This window comes from Rhinopithecus bieti, unplaced genomic scaffold, assembly GCF_001698545.2.
Source record: "Rhinopithecus bieti isolate Rb0 unplaced genomic scaffold, ASM169854v2 scaffold_11291, whole genome shotgun sequence".
NCBI lineage: Eukaryota > Metazoa > Chordata > Mammalia > Primates > Cercopithecidae > Rhinopithecus > Rhinopithecus bieti.
The window spans coordinates 356746-377576 of NW_016807158.1; the positions used below are offsets into that span (position 1 = coordinate 356746).

A 20831-nucleotide genomic window follows, 5' to 3' on the forward strand; every position below is an offset into this window, starting at 1 on the left:
CTGCCTCGGCCTCCCAAAGTGCTGGGATTACAGGCGCGAGCCCATGCTCCCAGCCTGTTTTTGTTGTATTCTGTGTTGTTTCAAAGATTGGAATAAATCTGCCTGCAAATAACTCATGAAAAAGACAATATATATATTTTAAATATATATTTTAATTATATTTAAATATATATTTTAAATATATATATATATTTTTTTGAGATGGAGTCTTGCTCTGTCACTAGGCTGAAGTGCAGTGGTGAGATCTCGGCTCACTGCAACCTCTACCTCCTGGGTACAAGCAATCCTCCTGCCTCAGCCTCCCAAGTAGCTGGGACTACAGGAGCACACCACCATGCCCAGCTAATTTTTGTATTTTTGGTAGAGACAGAGTTTCACCATGTTGGCTAGGATGGTCTCAATCTTCTAACCTCCTGATCCACAAGCCTTGGCCTCCCAAAGTGCTGGGATTACAGACATGAGCCACTGCGCCCGGCCAACTTATATGATTTTACAAAGAATGGTCAAGAATAAATTTAGGGCAGTGATATTTTTGACTCCCAGATTCTATTCTGATATCAACTCAGAGCTGGCTTCTCATTCTATTGAAATACATTTTCACAATTACAATTTTAAATTAATATTTTTTAATTATAAAATAAAACTAACCTGTAGTACAAAATGCGAAAAACTACATCTAAGCGAAGAGAACAACATAAGCATGTTTGTCTCTTTATTCTGTTTCACCAAGGGCCTCTTTCCCCCATACATACACAAGGGTTAAGAAGTAGGGGGTAATGGAGGAATGAAAATATAGGAATTTTACATTTGTACTTACTATTACATCCTGAGCAGTTCTACATTTATGGTTTTGTTGAATTATCATTATTAATAGCTATTTTACATTTTATTATCATCTATCAAACTATTTACCTACTGTTGGACACATTTAAATATTTCACAAGGTATATTAGTCATGATTTTCTTCAGGGATGCCTGTGACTCTAGCTCCTCTCCAAATGTTGATATTCCTTGACTTCATATTGAAGAGTTCACCCTTTTTTAGGTAGGTAACCGGGAACTACTAGCAAGTTTTGGCCTCAGATTAGCTGAGGCCAGTATAATAAAGAGACATGATAAAAACATACTGAGTAACTAATCTGAACTAGAATGTAGGATGTCTCAGAGGTACATCAGAACACTCATGTGGTCCAGGTCAGATTTTCTTGGCCTTTCTTCTAATTCTAGCTCCTGTTTGGGGGACAGCTTTGTGTGTGTGCAAATGGCAGTACCTTGTCTGGGAACTATTCTCTATATTTCTTGCTTTGCCCAGGGGCTTCTCTGCTGCAGACCTGGGCATGCCTAATTGGTATTCAATACTAGCCACTCATGTATGTGCAACCTAGGATTTGGGGAAGTTAGCATATACAGAGCAACCTTTGAGTAATATAGGACAGAAGACCATAGAAAAATGCTTTTCTGTTCTTTTTTCAGAAGATGGTGCAAAGAAGCATTTCATAAGACTTCTCAGTTGGCACTGTGGCCTAAGCAGCCACTTGTCTTATAACCACTCAGTGGGTTTGCCTTGCCTGCTGCCTAGACAGAGCCAATTTGTCAAGACAGTGGAATTGTCATGGAGAAAGAGTAATTCACACAGAATTGGCTGTGTGGGAGACCGGAGTTTTATTATTACTCAGATCAGTCTCCAGCATATGGGGATCAGGTGTTTAAAGATAATTTGGTGAGTAGGGGCTCGGAAATTGAGGAGTGATGATTGGTCACGTTGGAGATGGAATCAAATGGGGTCAAAGTGAGGTTTTCTTGCTGTCTTCAGTTCCTGGGTGGGATCACAGAACTGGTTGAGTCAGATTACAGGTCTGGGTGTGGTGTCAGCTGATTCAGCTGATTCACTGAGTGAAGGGTCTGCAAAATACCTCAAGCACTGATCTGAAGCTTTACAATAGTGATGTTATCCACAGGAGCAATTTGGGAGGTTCAGACTCTTGCAGACAGAGGCTGCATAACCCCTAAACCGTAATTTCTCATCTTGTAGCTAATTTGTTAGTCCTGCAAAGGCAGACTGGTCCCCGGGAAAGAAGAGGGTCTTTTCAGGAAAGGGCTATTATCAATTTTGCTTCAGAGTCAAACCATACACTAAATTTCTTCCCTAGGTTAGTTTGGCCTACACCCAGGAATGAACAAGGACAGATTAAAGGTTAGAAGCAAGATGGAGTTGATTAGGTTTGATCTTTTTCATTGTCATGATTTCCTCAGTTACCATTTTTGCAAAGGCAGTTTCAGTCTCGTAGAGTAGTGGCAAATTTGATAATATAAACTTGTACTGGCTCTCTTTCTCTTTCCGTGTCTCCCATACCTGCTCCTAAATAAACTATTCGTGCATAAGCTTTTATCACAAGATTAGCCTTGGGAGAGCCCATGCAAAGGAAGGAAGGAAGGAAGGAAGGAAGGAAGGAAGGAAGGAGGGAAGGAGGGAAGGAGGGAAGGAGGGAAGGAGGGAAGGAGGGAAGGAGGGAAGGAGGTAGGGAAGGAAGGAAGGAAGGAAGGAAGGAAGGAAGGAAGGAAGGAAGGAATATAATTGCCTTTCCCCAGAGAGGCTTTCTCAATTTAAACTAGAACACCTATTAATTATACCACACTTTTATCTTAGAGTGGTTACCATATCTTTACATTTTTTTATTTGTATGACTACATATTTATCACTCTTTCCCCCCATTTGAGTGTAAGAGCCTTGAAGCAAAGGCCATGTCATTTTGATTCACTATTATATCCCCAGTACTCATTAAAAATGTATCAGATAAACAAAATGGTGAATGTGATTTTAAAACTTTCCTCTAAACCCCACACTTCTGAAGTCTAGGCTGTCAGAAGCTATACTCTCTATTTCATCTTTTTTGACAGTAGGGGTTATTGTCTCTCATTTTCTCAGAAAGATACGTGACATTAATTAGGATAAAACAGAATTTCATTAATCCTCCCATTTACCAGGTTTATTGTTGTTAATCGAATTTCCTCACCTCAATTTTGTGTATTCTAAGTAAGATATCCTTGCCTCAGTTCAAGGTCCTCGTAACTGCAGTTGATCTATTTCATTGTGTCCCAAATTAAGACAATTTGGGAGTTCTCTGACCTCCCCTGTTTTCTTTCTAGAGGAGTCTTCGAAGATTAGCTGAAGGCAGTATAATTAAAAAAACAAAACAAAATAAAATGTGCTGAGTGCCACGGTGCTTTTTACATGGACATGCACTGTCCAGTGTAAGGAGAATCATCAGCTGTATTTTACGCTGAAGAGAATGAGGCTCAGAGAGATTATGTAAACTACCCAAGTTCACACAGCTAATACGGGGTCTCATTCCAAAGCCTGTGCCATTAACTATTACATTTAAGAGCTGCTTGAATCCACTGAACTTCTGTTTCTTTGAATCAGCAGAAGGATTTTTCCTGCCCTCTGCAGTCATCCTTAGTCCTTCAGGGCAGCTGAGAAGGATGTTAATCAGGACCCTTGGCCTTGCCATTCGTTCTTTTTCTCACTCTCAAGTTAACTTCAGAAACTCTAGGGAAGGGAATTGTAACTGCTTTGGACTTCAGAGGAGCAGGCCTAGCTAGAAAAACCACGTCAAAGTTCTCACAGCAAAACTGAGGGTAATGTTTTTTGAATATTAAAGTGCTCTCTCTCTTTTCTACCCACTCACTTTCTCTTTCTGTGTCTGCCTTACTTGGAGTGGAAGTGAGGGTAACAGAAGGAATAGAAGGATATCTTCATTAACTTTGTTTTTTGCTGAAATACAAATTTATTTAAAATTGGTCTCTGAGGATTTACGAGTTCCTGACAGTTTAAACTGTAGCTTCTTGGCATTGAATCTAAATCTATGAAAATAAATCTTACGGAAAACCTCATTTCTTAATTATAGGACCTATTAGTATCTAGCTTTAAGAATTTTGTAGTGGATTAAAGAAACATTTTAGTTAGAAGAAAGCTTTCTCTTAATCCTTTTGCTATAGTGACATCAATGAAGTATCATAACCATTAGTTTAAAATAAAATGAGATAAAGAGAAAATGTGCCGGAACAAAAAGAGATGCTTTGAATACTTTGGAAATGAGTCAGAGAAGAAATATAGATTTTAAAAATAACAATTCTATTTTCTTTTATGTAGAGTAAATCCTGAGGAAGACGCATATGCTGCAGTGCTGATTTTATTCTAGGTAGAACTGTGGATAGGCAAAATTTATTTTGCATATAAAAGAAAATTAGGGTGAAATTAACTCTGATCTGAATTGGACTTCAGTAAGTAACAGCAATTCCCAAAGTTAATGGTTACATATTAAATTTTACATATTTGAGTAACATATTTAAATATATTATCTAAATTCATTTAAGACCTTCTCTGCTATGTAGAAATTTTACTTACTATGAGTTGAAATTTGGGAATAATGTAAATGAAGAGATTTCCTGTAGAAAGTACCTGAGTCCCTGAGTCTGTGTGCAGTGGAACTGTATTGAGTCCTCACCATTATCCTTCTCCAGGGAATGTGGTCTCATAACAACAGCCTTTCCCTCCTGTTCATTCCCCCAAGGCTGTGTCACTGCATCTTTTTGTACCTTCGATCAGGCCACCATGCCAAACGTTCATCACTTTGTAGATGTTCAAGGAGCACCTGCCACCCGCCAGGCACTTTGCTAAATGCTTGGAATAGAGTAGCAGACAGGGAATACAAGTGGTCTGTGTCCTCAAAAAGTTGTCAGTTTCGAGGGAGGTAGAGGACTGGGCAAGTAAATTACAAGTGAAATTCACATTACAAAAAAGTTGGGGCGGGGCGTGGTGGCTCAGGCCTGTAATCCCAGCACTTGGGAGGCTAAGGCGGGTGAATCACTTGAAGTCAGGAGTTCGAGGCCAGCCTGGCCCACATACTGAAACGCCGTCTCTACTAAAAATACAAAAAATCAGCTGGGCATGATAGTGTGTGCCTATATTCCCAGCTACTCGAAAGGCTGAGTGAGGCAGGGGAATTGCCTGAGCCCGGGGAGGCAAATGTTACAGTGAGCTGAGATTATGCCACGGCATTCCAGCCTGGGCAACAGAGCAAGACTGACTCCATCTCAAAAAACAAACAAACAAAAAAAAAAACTTGGAAGTAAAAGGTGCTGAGGAAGTAAATATGACAGAGGGAACTAGCAAAGACCTTCATAATTCTAGAAAAATGTATGATCTTCTTTTTGATACCCTAGGGAAATGGAGAATTTATAAAATAATAATGCTGATAATAATAGTAGTGATGGTTAACCTTTGTTGAATATTTATTGCTGGCAAGACATTCAATCTATTCTATAAATCTTAACTGTATATTACCAAGTGAAAGAAGCCAATTTTAAAAGGCCATATATACCATATGTTTTCACCAGGCCCTTGGCACTCAATGAATGGGAACTATTTTTAAGAGAATAATGACAAAGAAGATGATGATGGTGATGATGACACTGAGAAAGATGATGTAACCAAACAGCTTTCATAGCCTTCTTTAACCTTACCTGCCAAAACATCAAAACAAAATTGAGGTGCTAATTGTAATAGCTATAATGGACTTTACTATTTTGGTGTTTTGCTCTCCTTTCTCTTTGTTTCTTTTTTTAATATGAAAAGAAAGACTTGTATAGTTTTACCATTCCCTTTTCGTTCTGTTAACCCTGACCATACCTTCATAAATAGCACTTTTATTAAAGTGTCTTCGTTTGAGTCTTTTGGGGGTGAAATCCATTTTCTGCTGGCATGCTTACTAATAAACAGAATATTCTAAGCACATTTGCCAAACCGATGTAGAAAGGCATTTCTATCTCTTTTGTGGTTTTGTTGTTGTATTTGTTCAATTGAGCATAAAAATTACACAGTGAAACAGGTTGAAATGTCTTTTAGTTCTTACTCTGAATTCCTATTTTGTATTTTCTTTGGACTGTTCTTAATACATTTTCAAGAAAGTATAATTTTCTGTTAAATGCATGATTATTTACAATTTTGTTATATTTGTGTGATTTTACAAAAGGTCTCTTAGTCACTCTTCTTTTTCTAAAGAATTATATTTCAAATAGAATAATGAAAATAAATGGGAAACGGCATTTAAATATGTATATAAATATTTGTTATATAGCTGTTTCTCAGGAACACATATAGTGCTTAAATCATACCACTAAAAGTTTCAAATCACTTTATTAGCCTAGACATTTGTTTTAAACAAGTATGCTTTTAAGGCGGGGAATGACAAACATTTTACATTTCTGGCATTTGCACTGGAATGATCAGATTAGGGTTTAACTTACTGCCCATAGGTTATTTTCTTTTCTATGATGCAAGCTGGGATTAGGTCAAATGCATCCTATTGGTTACCTTTTTCTCTCATAGACACATCTGTAACTGTTACATTGATTAACTTGATTGTAGCTGTCACTTTGAACATTTTCAGAAAATTCATATGTGAAAACTGAAGTCTGCAGGTTACGTAGTGGATGATTACTTGGATTGCCTTGTAGCACTATCGAGGTAACCTTGGACAGACCCTTTAATCTTTCTGAATTACAGTATCCCCTCCTGTGGGATGGGACTGATAATACCTTCCTATACAGAAAACTCATTGTGGAGCATGATGCAAATGTAAGGGGAGAGCCGTTTAACTCTATATTTAGAAAGATTCATTTGATAGTGTTATTTAATGTCTTATGGTCCCTGGAGACTCAAAACACTCTGAAAAATATTCCGGCTAGTTTCAGTTGGAAGTTCTAACCTTAGAAAATAAACCATGTGGAAAGTGTTTCATGGTTTATATTTGAATAAGTTTTTGCCTGAAAGTTCATAAAATTGCATATATATGTATATATTCACACACATATAAAATCATTTTTGGTATCCTTCTACTTCTCCCTTCCTTTGGTAACAAATAACATTTTTTGCAAAATGAACAATGCTTCATATTGAGCATTTTTTCTTTCATGTCTAGGATCCTCAAGGGGAAACTTGGGAAATATATTCCTGTTTGGTATGACTTTCCTGTAGACATTTCAGAACTGCAGAACCATTATGGGAAACTTTTTTTTAATGCAATAGCATTTCTTTTGAAAAGTCTCTTTTTCACAAAGAATGTTTCCTCCTGGATTTTCTCAGCTGGTACTTTGGTATTTATGGCCTAAGTGATTTAGTAAATGCAGGAAAATGATGTTCATTGGTTAGTGTAAGAGGGAATATGAGGAATCTGTGTCTGTAAGCTGAATAAATACATTTAGCTGTATTGAGATTAACCTCTGTAGCCTGGAGTCAGAATGGGGAATATAAAGAAACAAATATGTGGGATAATACAGCATTCTAGATAGACAAATGACCCATGGACTCATATATTATCAAGCTTTAGATTTTCTACAGTGGATTTCAAGTCCTGAACTTTTTTCACCTCTCCATTTTTCATATTTTGAAATAAAATTCTCTTTTTTAAGAAAAACAGATGTGTGATAAAGGAATAACAACAGGCAACTCTATTAGTCAAGAAAGGCTAAGTGCTATGACAAGAGCAACAAAACATGTAAAATGCAATGCAATATACATTTAGTTCTCACTGGTGAATGATAGTTGCATGTGGTTGGTGGCGGTGGGACTCTCTTCCATAGTCATTCATACATCCAGGCTCCTTCTATCTTGTGATTCCACCTGCTCTAGGTCCTTTGGGTGATCTCTATTCTGCTGGTTGACAAGGAAATGGATGAGAATTGTGTCTTGAAGGTATTTATCAGCCAGACCAGCAAATGGCACACATCAATTTATCTTACAATCTAGTCTCATAGATGTATCTATTTGCAAGAAAGGCTGAAAAATTAATTTAGTTGTGTTCCTAGAAACAAGAGAACATGTAGCATTTATTGGATGCTTACCTGTGCCAGGTACTGTTCTGTGTCAGCTTTATGGGTCAAATCACTTAATTCTGAGAACAACCCTAAGAGATAGATACTTTAATTATATCATATTACATATGAGGACACTGAAATCCAAGGAAGCTCTTTAACTTGTTTAAGTCATAGAGCTAGTGAATAGCTGAGCCAGCATAGGAGATCAAGTAATCTGGCTTGAGAAACCAGCTTCTAAGTCATTACACATTCTGCTTTTATACACATAAACAAGGTTTATGGAATCACTATAATGTTCACTAAATGTAGGAAATAAATAAACATGTTACTTTTTTATATGTCATCTAAGCTTATAAAATGATAACACCTGGGATTGACACAGTGGTGGTATAAAGGAGTTACAATGTGAACTTCAGTTATAAGCACCAAGAGCCTTTAAAATGGGATTTACCCTTTGGCCCAGCAATTCTACTGGTTTTTAAAGAAAACCCTCAAATGAATACGAGAAGTTGTATGTAGAAAGACATTTATTATAATGTTGTTTAAAAGAGCAGAAATGTGGAAACAACTCAGCTGCCTGATAATAAGTATAGGTCCAATAAATGTTGAGATATACACAATGGATGATTTTGTAACTACTAAGGATGAGGATGCACATGCATACTTATGACATAAAATATTTTTATTTACTATTTGTAGACATGTAAATTACAAAATATTGCATATATCAGAAAAAATATTTTTGTTTAAAAAGTGTATATTTGTATAAGGAAACCTTGGAAAAGACAGAAACAAAATGTTAATATTGGTTAATGGTAGGTGGTGAAATCTTTGGTTTTAAAAACATTGCTTATTTTTATTTTCTAATACTTCTATAAAAGCATGCTTTCCTAGTCTGAAAAAAAGAAAGCAATAAAGCAGAAAGTGAAAATTAAAAAGAAAATACATTTGCTCAATGTGGAGAGTGCCCATGAGATGTACCAGTTTATAGATGCCATAAAACTTCGGACCATTCTGACAAACCACCTATTAAATTCATTTTCCTGCACTCAATTATCATATACTCATTCATCCAATTATCAACAAGAAAGATACAACCTTGTTGTCAAATAATTTATTTAGGAGGGAGAAAAGAGGCAAAAGATGTTCCAAATTCTGAGAAAATAGCATTCAAAGATATGGTTTGCTGGGGGCCATATTTTTATACAAAATAATTTAGCACGAATTGTGGCTATCAATCACATTTAGTTGTCATTATCATCCTTCAGTTATTCAGTGGCAGAAAACTCATTCTAGTTTTGCCAGGACCTTACCTCGAATGTCTGAGAATATTCTAAAGAAGCTTCTATAAGGATCCATTCATCAGATGAGAGGGTCACTTGAGTAGGGCAGAAGCTTATAGAATTTCTGAAGGACTCTTATGGGTTAAAAATCTTCTGACATATCCCCATGGATAACTTACTAGGAGGCCTTGAGTTTCTTTTTAAATAATGGCATTTCCATTTTTTCATGGTGTATATTTGAGCTTCTGGAGAGCAAGGCATCAATTTGATTTAATTCAATTCAACAGACATTTATTGTAATTGCATTATATTTATTATAATTGCATTATAGCATTTACCATCACTTCAGGAGGAATCTCAGTAATTAGAGACCTCAGCAGTCAGTCCTTTTTGCCTTTCATCAAAGTGTAAGATACCTTTGGGCCTCTGCTGACCCAGAATACTGTGCTGTAATTGTCTGTTTGTCCCAGGAGACAGTATCCTTGAGACCAGAGACTATATCTTCCCATCACCCCAAGTGATTCCCGGAACATTGTAGGCACTCATAATTACCTTCTGGGAAAATCTGCTCCACATTCTTTTGCCCCTTTTTAACATTTAGTTGCTCATTAGTATTTCTTTCAAAGGAATTGCTAGAGAATAGCTAGAAAAGAGGAGGAATCATTGGTCAGTCATAAACATTTAATGAGATAGCTGAAGAAATTACAGTGGGAATTAAAAGATTATAACACAATTTTAAAATTGGCACTTGCCCTCGTAGAGCTCACACTCTTACTGAGACAGTGCACATAGTCCCAGAAAAAAATACTTCAGATGTTTAACTGTATGTCACTGAAAAATTCACATTAATGTGTGTGTGTTTAGATAGATAGATAGATAGATAGATAGATAGATAGATAGATAGATAGAGACAGATAGACAGATACCCACACGTTAGTTAATATAAGCCAGTATTAAGAAATTAAGCTCAATAAAGCAGATAAATAAATGATGATTCACATAATTGATGATTCAGATAATTATGTGAATTCTTTATTGAAGGAAAGTGGTTTTGTGTAGGCTTTCATTTGCATAGGCAATGTCCTAAGTAATTTTAATCACTTCATTCTTAGAAATGTATGGATTGTGGTAATACGAGGGTCATTTGTAGGATAGTGGGGACATAACAGGGGAGACCTCTCACAAGGTGGGAATATAGAGTAACAGAGTAGTCAGGTGTGGGTGTAGCTATTCTGGGTATGTGAATTTTGAAAAGGGTTTGAAAAGAGTCAAGGAAAGAAAACCATTTCATTCATTTAGTCATTTATTTATTCAACAGATGCTTAGTACATATCTGGCATAGGAGAAAAAGGCATGGAAAAGTAGCGATAGGAAATGTCTAAATAAATGCATTTAGGTTTTACATAGACAAATTTTCTTCACTGAGGTTGACATATTCTGTGGGGGAGTCATAGAACGTCCTGAAATCTAGGAGTGCTGAATGAAATTAAGAGCTGGAAGTGTTGAATAATAGAAGAAACATCCACATTGATGTCAGCAAGTCCTGGTTTTGAATCTTGGCTCTGTTTGTTGAGCAAACTACTGTCATCTGTAAAATGGGGATAATAATTACCTTATATGGATGAGTGAAGTATTTAATCTCCTACAATAGCACCCTAGCACATAGAAATGTATGGCAAAAATTGCTTCTCTTCTGTCCTCCTTCTCTTCTGTAATGTGGCCCTTTTCACAGCAAGCTAATAGGGAGGCTTGGGGAACCAAATTTGTTACAGTGAGCTCTAGGTGGCGCTCTAGCAATGTAAGAGAGGTTATTGGAGGGTAGGTCTTTGTGAGAAGGAATATGGCATATGCCAGGTGCCTGATTACCACATGAAATATGCCGCTGGTCCACAGTTTTATGTTCCAGCCTAACCCTGAGCAAGCTAGTAGGATTGCCAGGGTTGGGGTTCTGTGAAGATACCCATACTCATTTCAGCCATGTGAAGAGCTGTATGTATTTTGTGTAAGACTGGTTAGAGGATCAGTAAAACTGATCACTTCTTTCAGAAGCGTAGGAAGGAATGATCAGATGGGGAAGCATATGGACAGGTCATTCAAGGAGAAAAAAGTAAGTATTTATGCTGATCCTTTATTATCAGTGGTAGAAAAAGTCCAGCCTCATTTGCCATCACACTGTCTGCTGCTGCAACCAGAGGTGTGAGAGTCCTGTGAGAGGGAACAAATCTTTAGAAGGATCCAGAAAAGATGATGGATACAGGGGAAAACGTAATTTTTTTTCTTTGAAAGGCTAGAAGCATAAGAGAAGTTGGCTTTAGACCAGCAAACATGTCATCTGTGTCACCACCTCTCAATTTCATGCTCGTGGCAGACATTAATAATTGATTATGCCAATTTTCCCTGTTGAGATTGGAAATGACTACGCAAACATTCTTGACATAGCCCTCCAGAAAACCATTACAAAATCATAGGAATTGACACATGGGATTAAAGCTCAGCCATAGGCATATGTAGCTATACCACCCAGAGGATTTTGTTTGTTTTGTTTTGCTTGTTATTTTCCTGTTTGGCTGGCAATGAAATCTAAAGAGCTGTCTTAGAAGATATGTTACGCAGATTTGCTGCAGTAACAAATAACCACACTGTCTTGGTGACTTAGAATAACAGTGTATTTCTGGCTTACATTATGTGTAGGGACTGTGAGTCAGCTGCTGTGGCTCTGCTCTGCAACTCCTCATTGCTGCATGGCAGGACATAGGTTCAAGGAGCAGACCCAATTTGGGACATGCAGTTCTTGTGGTAGAGGACAGAAGAACAAGAGGGTTGGCAGAAACAAGTGATGCCTCCTAATACTTTCACGGTGATGTGTATGTCACATTCACTCGCATTCTTCTGGTCAAAGCACATCTCAAGGCCAAATCCAACATCAACACAGTGGGGACTGATAACCAAAATGAGTGACTGAGGCATCTCTCAATTATGGAGGTTCATTAAACCAGCTTTAGAATGCATCTGAGGAAAATATGTGCCACAGACATAACTGTGGCTATTTTTCCAAAGAGGTTTTCAGGAAGTTTGGTATTTATACATTTCCTTAAAGGTGAGGAAGGCATGTAGGAAGAGGGGCAGGTAGGCAGTAAGGTGAATAGTTGCATTCCTGTGAAACTCCACTTTCCATAAGATAAGGTAAATTTCTGAAGAGAAAAAAAGGAATAAAAAAGAATAAATTATGCAGACATCTCTGGGTAGGTTGAAGAAATGAGTTTTGACTTTGTTCTGCATTTGGGAAAATAAGCTTGGAATGAACATTGTTAATGTGGGTTTTAAGAGCTAGACTTAGATTGTAGACCTAAAGTTACAATTGGCATGTCCTTGTTTATGGGAGGCCAGCAATTTATTTACTTGTGAATGATCTGTAGGGGCATCCCTTTGCAGATGCCTGAGGCTTTTACCCTTCCATGAGGATCTTGCTGATGCACAGCATTAGTAACAGCTATTTCTTTGGAAGAGGGTGCTGCAATGACTCAGCCTCCTCTGGGTTTAAACAAGCATCCTTTTGCATAAGAAGTTTGGGAGGTCCTGAGATTTAAAATTTTCCTTTACAGGATGTATACTCCTTTCAGGGCAGGGATACTGCAAGAGACACAACTGTGGTCGAGGATGTGTCATCCTCTTACAGGATGGAGAGGAAATGATAATGCAATCTACCACTGAAGATCCCTTCCTTGTAATCTTATTAGGGCAGCATAAACCATTTATGCACCATAGTTGGTAACTCAGCACCTTTCAGGATTCTTCCTCAATGCCAATGAAGACAGAACCTATGGAAATCTGAGGTCAAGCATCTTCTAGCCACTCATTCAAGTTCTCAGATAGTGGACTAGCACCTTCTCTTAGGAAACTTCTCACTGCACTCTAAATAGCATGATCTAATTAGACCAGCTAACTTAAGCCAAAATTCTTGACATGACCTGTGCACTGGCTCCTGTTTAGTCCTCTAAACATTTTTGACATTCTTCACCAGAACAAAATACTGCTCAAAGTTAGGAACATACTATGTTTTCTTTGCATCTGCTCTTCCCTTTGCCTGGAATTTGTTTCCTGCTAGGAAACATTTACAAAGCTTACCATCTTATCCTATGTACACATATAAATGTGGCATTTGTCATTCAGCAGGCTCTAGGATGGCAAATCTGCCACTTTTTTTCCCTAATAAGAAAATCTTTGTAGGTAAAATCATCATCATCATCATCATCATCATCATCATCATCATCATCATCTTGGGTGTCAATTGAAAGAGAAATGAACCAATGTTTCAGCAAAAGAACACAGACGCATTGTTCTCATTAATCCTAATTTCCCATCCCCACCAGGGCTCATTTGAGTGCCAATTCATGTTGCAAGGAAAGCACCCAATTTTCTATTTCCCTGAGGTCTTCAAGCCAGGACAGTAGTTGACTTCAGCACTCCCTGTGGGCTTGACAGCAACTGGAGGAGCAAAAGTACTTACTGCTTGGATTGACCAATGAGTAGATTACATCATTTTGAGTGACAGCTATATAATTCTCCAACAACTATACACCTTACTCAAATAAAATAACATGCTACAATCACAGGATTGAGGGGCTCTGTCACCTTACCATAAGAATATCGGCCTGTGACCTTCTTTCCTTTCTATACTCTGAAGGGCTGAGTGGCCCTCAGTTACTTGTGTATTTATATATGCTTTTACATACATATTTATGCAGCAATGACAAGAAAGAGAATGGCTCAGTGAAATGCTGATAGTCTGCTAAGGTCACTGAAAGTTGTGCATCTATCTTCTTCACCTCCTGCATCATAATATTATGGTCCTGTTACATTTCCTTTAGATACAAAATATTACATTTGTTTTTTTACTTAACTGATAGATGGTTGGAATTATTTTAATTTTGCAAAATCCACAAAGAGGACCAGTCTTAATAATCTGGAGGAGAGAAGAGGACGTACTGAGGCCACAGCTCATATAAATACACATTGCCTTGGAAAATACCCTCATCCTCTTCAGGTCTCAGCTGTGATGACACTTCCACTGGATCATTCTGAGGCAGATGTCCAGCTCTGTGCTTCTACATGTAGTTTGTGCACTGACTGGGTAGACTCTATTTCTTGAGACAATGTTTGTTTAGTGTTTAGTCTACAGATCTGGATGCAGACTAGGTCTTCAGTAAGTATTCATGGAATAGATGGCATAAGTGAATTCTTACTGCAGTTGCTTGTTCTTGTCTTGTAGACCAAGGAAAGTTCTTGGGTTGGACTAGGCCACCAAGAAAATGGAAATGGGAGTTGAAATGCTTTTTAGGAAATACTCTGACCAAATCAGACATGTTTAGAATGCAACATTTTTACCGCTTTGGGCTTCTCCTTTCTTTATGAGGAAGTACTCTAGTGTGGTAGTTAAGGGCAGAGACTAATGACTGACATACCTGGTATGAAGTATTTACTCCGACTTTGATTAAGAGTAAGGACTTTTTAAGCAAGTTGGTTTAAAACCTCTAAGCCTCAGTTTTCTCAACTGTAAAACAGAATAAATAATAATACCTATCTCATGGAGTTTTTGTGGTGAGTAAGTAAGACTGTGAGTGTCTGGGCAAGAGTAAGCACTCAATAGTTGTTAGTTGTTATACTTGATATCGCTAATAGTATATTTCTGATTTAATTATCAGAATAAGAAGAGTCAGGAAAATGAAGTAAAGCTACTAAGCATCTACGAGTGGATTTCAGAAGGCCATATGATTAAAAATTATTGATAACTTATATTTTCTTACATATAACCTTCCACTACTGATAACAAATTAAGAATACTCAATGTAAATATAATCAGTATTCAAAAAGGGTATCTATTTTCCACTCACTTCGTAGAAAAGTAGCATAAACATAAATGTAAAAACTCTGAAAGCAGTGTGGTTGGTAAACATTACGCTTCCCCTACCCCTGTCCTATTCAGATCCCAACGTTGGTTATATTTTAAAAACACACTTGTTTTGTTAATCTGATTTAAGAAAAGGGAGGAGTTATTAATTATACATAATGCTTAGGCTAGCTGGTAAGAAACTGACATTTTGGCCTTTGTTAACAGAATTGCTTTCATAGTGATTACTCATTAGGGAGTAATACTAGGTGCCCTTTGTTACAATAGAAAGGATGTTTACTGCCATAGAAGACAGGTAGCTGTGACCTGAATGGACTTTCTCTTTTCCATGACTGTCCTGAGAAATGCTGGGTCAGTAACTACTTTTTTTTTTTTTTTTTTTTTTTGAGACAGAGTCAGAGTCTGTCTCTTCTGTGGCACAGGCTGGAGCGTAGTGGCACGATCTCGACTCGCTGCAAGCTCCGTCCCCTGGGTTCATGCCATTCTCCTGCCTCATCCTCCCGAGTAGCTGGGACTACAGGCGCCTGCCACCATGCCCGGCTAATATTTTTTTTTTTTTTTTGTCTTTTTAGTAGAGACGGGGTTTCACCGTGTTAGCCGGGATGGTCTTGATCTCCTGACCTCGTGATCCGCCCGCCTCGGCCTCCCAAAGTGCTGGGATTATAGGCGTGAGCCACCGCGCCCGGCCAGTAACTACTTTTTTAAGAAGCAAGTCTGCTCTGTCTTCTCAGTTGTAGGTCAATGAGAGTAAATTACCTTTTTCTAGTTTTGATTTTAGATTCCTCACATCAGTGAGGAATGCTACTGTCCAACAGGATTGTGGTGACTGCCTTCTCCAAGTCTATCTTCTTTGAAATGACAGCGTGGCAATATCAATAGCCTCATAAAAAAGGTGGAATTTCTCCTCTGAAAACAATGTTCCATTTCAGGATAGGATGTAAGGGCATGCCTATGCAATGAGAAACAAGCAAAATTCCTACCTGGAATACCATGTATATGTGGTTAAAATCTGAACTTCACATTTTGAGAGAAGCAGACAAAGAGAACCTGGTTCAGATTATGTCCTTCATTTTAGCGGAGATAGCACTAGCTTTAGAATCACACAGATTTAAGTTCATATTCTGGCACTTGCCCGTTCTAGCAGTGTGATCATGGGTAAATTGGCAGACCTCTCTGAGCCTCAGAGTCTCATTGTTAAAATTAGTAATATATAAGATTCACTGTCTAAAATGCATGCAGGATATGAAATACATAATAAATGGTAGTCATTTCAAATAGCAGAAGTAGTAGTGTGTATATATATATGTATGTGTGTGTGTATATATATATATATCCATATCTAGATATTTTATTTTGGACCAATGGAAACTTGTATATGTAATAATATTAATAATGAGGAATTACATTGAGTGCCTATTACATGATAGATTATGTTATTTTTAATATGTATATTATTTAGTTTTATACTCATGAATGTTTAAGAGGTGGGTATTATTATTTGGTAGATTAAGAAATTCAGAAATAAAGAATAAATTACTGAACATGAAGAGGTGATATAATCTTCTGAGACTTTTGAGTCACATGAAGATTTTTTCTATTATAGAGTTAATTTATCCAGAATTTTCTATTTACCCTGGAGGGAATAGATAATCCCATGAGACAAGATTTGTTCATTAAGTTGCCAGTCTAGTTGAGACACAAAAATATATGTCCAAATAATGAGTGATCAAGCCTTATAATTGGCGGCCATGATACTGTTTAGAGAGAAAGACTCAACAAGACCTTACTCTTTTCCTTCTTCATCCATTCGCTTCTCTACTAAGTAATCATCTGGGACACTCATTCTGACTAAAGTCAGTGCTAGGTACCAATGTGGAATCTGGCCTCAGATTTCCTGGGTTGGAAGCCCTACTTCGCCACTTATCTGCTGACTGACCTCAGGCAAGCCACTGAATTTCAAGGTTCAGTTTCTTCATTTGTCAAGTGGACATAACAATAATATTATTCACCTCTCAGTGTTGTGATAAATGAATAAGAGAATGTATCCTAAGCCACTAATACAACTTCTGAAACATAATATATACTTTATTATCATTATCAACATCATTATTACTTTTGAAAAAATACTTTCTGTACTCTGGGAATGCTAGACACCTCACAAAGGTGTCAGTCAGCATAACTAAGGATATATTATGGTTCCATCAACCTCTACATGAGACACTAGTGTTCTAAAAGTTTCAATTTTTTAAAAAAAATCTGATACATTAGCTCGGATGGTATATGCATAAGTGAGTGTGTGTGCAAGACAGGGAGAGAGAGTGGGGAACAGAGAGAGAGAGAGAGGGAGAGAAAGGTTTCTACATTACTCCCTGAATACAACATTCTGGGAGTAACATCCAAGCAGAGTAAGCCACAAAAACAGTGGACGCCGAAGAATATTCATTTTGGGGGCTGATGTCTCCTCCATTGATCCATAGAGGAATATTTAGCAGAGTTTGACTTAAATGTCCTGACTCATAGGAACAAGGAGACACCTTCTCTCTTTAGTTTTCCATCCAGGGAATAGTTTAGCCACTCTTGTTCCACTCTTCCACCAAGACGTCATTACATTGACTTCAGCTTAGCAGAGAGAAGAAGACGGTAAAGTTGAACATGCTCAGATAAGTGTGGGGGATTTGGAGGTTGACTGTCCAATGTTAGCATATCCTCTGAAGCACTTCAGACTCAATTTTAGTAGGCAAACTGTCCATGAAAGGTGCAACTGTGTAACCCTATTACTTATTTATACAAACTGTCCTGAAATTGCCAGTGCAGATTTTAAATCACTTTATAAAGCCTTAAAAGGAACCATAGTGCCTTGCATTGTCTCTTGTTTCCTGACTCTCTCCCTCAGTATAGGCCACTGTTAATGACATGCATAAGATCAGCATTATATCCAGTTTAGAGTGGATAATCTTTTGGGTTCAGTGTATACTGCACAGGTGATGGATGCAGCAAAATCTCACAAATCACCACTAAAGAACTTACTTATGTAACCAAATACCACCTGTTCCCCCAAAACCGGTGGAAATAAAAATAATAATGTCAAAAGTCATGATAAAAAAATAAAATAAAATAAGTGTATCATCTTTAGGAGCTGCCCTGACTTGTAATGCAGGCATTGCAGAATACAGCAAAAGCCTGGAATAGACCCTGTGGTGGTTTTTAAAATATGTCAACACAATGTTAATCTTCCCTTTGAAAGATGGGCTCTGATTTCCCTCTTCTTAACTGTGGGTTGTATTTAGTGACCTGTTTCTGATGAACTGAATATGGTTGAGGTGAAAGTGTGTAATGTTTAACATTAGGGTATATAAGGCTTTCTCCTTGTTCTCTCTCCAGAAAGCAGCCAGCTACATTGTCATGAAGACACTCCAGCTGACCTATGGAGAGGTCCATGTGTTAAGAAACTGCGGCCTGCCACCAACAGCCATGTGAGTTAGCCATCATGGAAATGGATTTTACAGCTCCATTCAAGCTTTCAGATGGTGGCAACCTGAGCTGACATCTTGAGCACAGCCTCTTGAAAAATCTCTGAGCCAAAACCAACCATTTAAGCAGCTATTGAATTTCTGACCCACAGATATGCTGACACAAATGTTTATTGTATTAACCCACTATTTTCTTTTAATCACACAGTACTAGCCTATTTTGGCAAATCTTTTCAAGAGACTCTTCATTTTTTTTTGTTTTGTTTTCTTTTTTTTTTTTTGAGACAGAGTCTTGCTTTGTTGCCCAGGCTGGAGTGCCGTGGCGTAATCTCGGCTCACTACAACCTCTGCCTCCCAGATTCAAGCAATTCTCCTGTCTCAGCCTCCTGAGTAGCTGGGATTACAAGCACTCACCACCATGCCCAGCTAATTTTTGTATTTTTAGTAGAGACGGGGTTTCACCGTGTTGGTCAGGCTGATCTCAAACTCCTGACCTCATGATCCACCCACCTCAGCCTCCCAAAGTGCTGGGATTACAAGTGTGAGCCACCGCACCCAGGCTTTTTTTTCTTTTAATTGTAATTGTATAGCTCTCCACCACAGCTGCCCCGCACCCTTCCCTTCGATGATGGTGTCTGCAGGCTTCAGGGGGATCATGGAACAAAGCTGGGTCCTGGCAGCCCCACTAGGTTGCCAGCTGGGGAGAACAAGTCACAATTACAAATTATCACAACAATTAGCACCTGTACTTGGGGGCGCTGTAAATTGAGGAGGCCCCAGCTCCTCATTGTACAGGGATCTATCTGTCGGTGACCTTACTCTGGAGACAATGGTATTCCTTCAGTCTGAGGGAATTGATGATGAACCCGGTGTCATCAATTGGCTCATAATCACCCTGCACGTTCATGCTCACCAGCTCCTCGTTGTAGAGAGAGAGTGGGGACTCCCGGCCAAGGACGTACACCTGACCCTTGAGGACAGGCACCTGCACTTTCCCTTCCGCCTGCTCCTGGGACTTGGCAAGGCAGGGGCAGACAAATTCACACTCAGGGCTGTGCCAGAAACCGGTGTATATCAGCTCAGCAAATTTCAAGCCCAGGCCTTGTTTGGTTTTGTGCATTTCCCAGTCCATGGTGAAGGTCTTGATGTCTAAATGAGCATGGTAAAGGATGATGCCTGCTGGGGTCTGGTAGATACCTCAGACCTTCATCCAATGAAGTTGTTCTCAGCCATGGCAATATAGCCCACGCCGTGCTTGCCCGCAACTTCGTTCGGCACACGAAGAGCTCCACGGAGGTCTGGTGGGTGGGCCATCCTTGATGTTGGTCACCTTCACAGGGACCCCTTTTTTGAACTCGATCTCGAGAATGTCAGGGGTGTTGGGGGCTTTGGCTGGGTCCTGGAGGCATTTGATTCTTGGTATTCTCCGGGATTCCAGCCTCGTAGCTGATGATGTGCATGAGGTTCTCGTCCATCCTCCACACGTTCTTGGGAGTGACCAGGATGGGAGTCCCACGTTGCTTTGCATATTCCATCAGGTCATTGCGGCCCTTGTACCAGTTGTAGAACTCGGGCATCCCCCAGGGAGCAATGACCTTTATCTGGGGGGCCAGCGAGTAGCAAGTGAGCTCAAACCGGACCTGATCCTTCCCCTTTCCTGTGGCGCCATGGGACACATACTTGGCCCCCTCCCGCTGGAGGATTTCCACTTGTTTGCAGTTGATGCAGGGCCTGGTGAGAGAGGTACCCAGGAGGTAGCGGTCCTCATACAGTGTGCTGGACTGGATGGCTGGCCAGATGAACTCCACAAACTCCCTGCTGATGTCCTCAATGAACACCTTTTGGCTCCAAGCTTCAGTGCCTTCTTCCTGGCTTCCTCCAAGTCTTTCTTCTGGCCAATATTGGCCAGGTAGGCAATGACATAGCCTTGTCCTTCAGTCACATGAGGATGTGGGAGGTGTCCAGGCCACCACTAGGCCAGAACCACGGAGCCTTTGCTGAACATAGCGTCTGGGATTGGAGGCGCGAGTTCCTGGTGTCTGGAATCTGTCTTCCTGGTGCAGTGAACCACTCGGGCCCCAGAAGCGGTGGCAGGCAACAGAGCAGGTGACTCATTTAAAAAAAATTTTTTTTTTTTCTTAAGAAAATAGACTCACACAAAGAAATTGATGAGTTGCCAAAGTCAGGGATTATATGTCCCCTTGTTAGCACCTCCAACTTCTAATTAATTGTTCCTGGGCTGGCTGTGGTGTCAGGGACTGAGTACAGAATCACGTCGTGGCATGTATGGAG

The 20831-nt window shown here is 39.0% G+C and overlaps 1 pseudogene; it reads right to left on the bottom strand.

Moving 5' to 3' along the window:
- Window positions 1-19745: 19745 nt before the first annotated feature.
- On the bottom strand, window positions 19746-20544 carry LOC108534881 (argininosuccinate synthase pseudogene; annotated as a pseudogene).
- Between the last annotated feature and the right edge of the window lie 287 nt (window positions 20545-20831).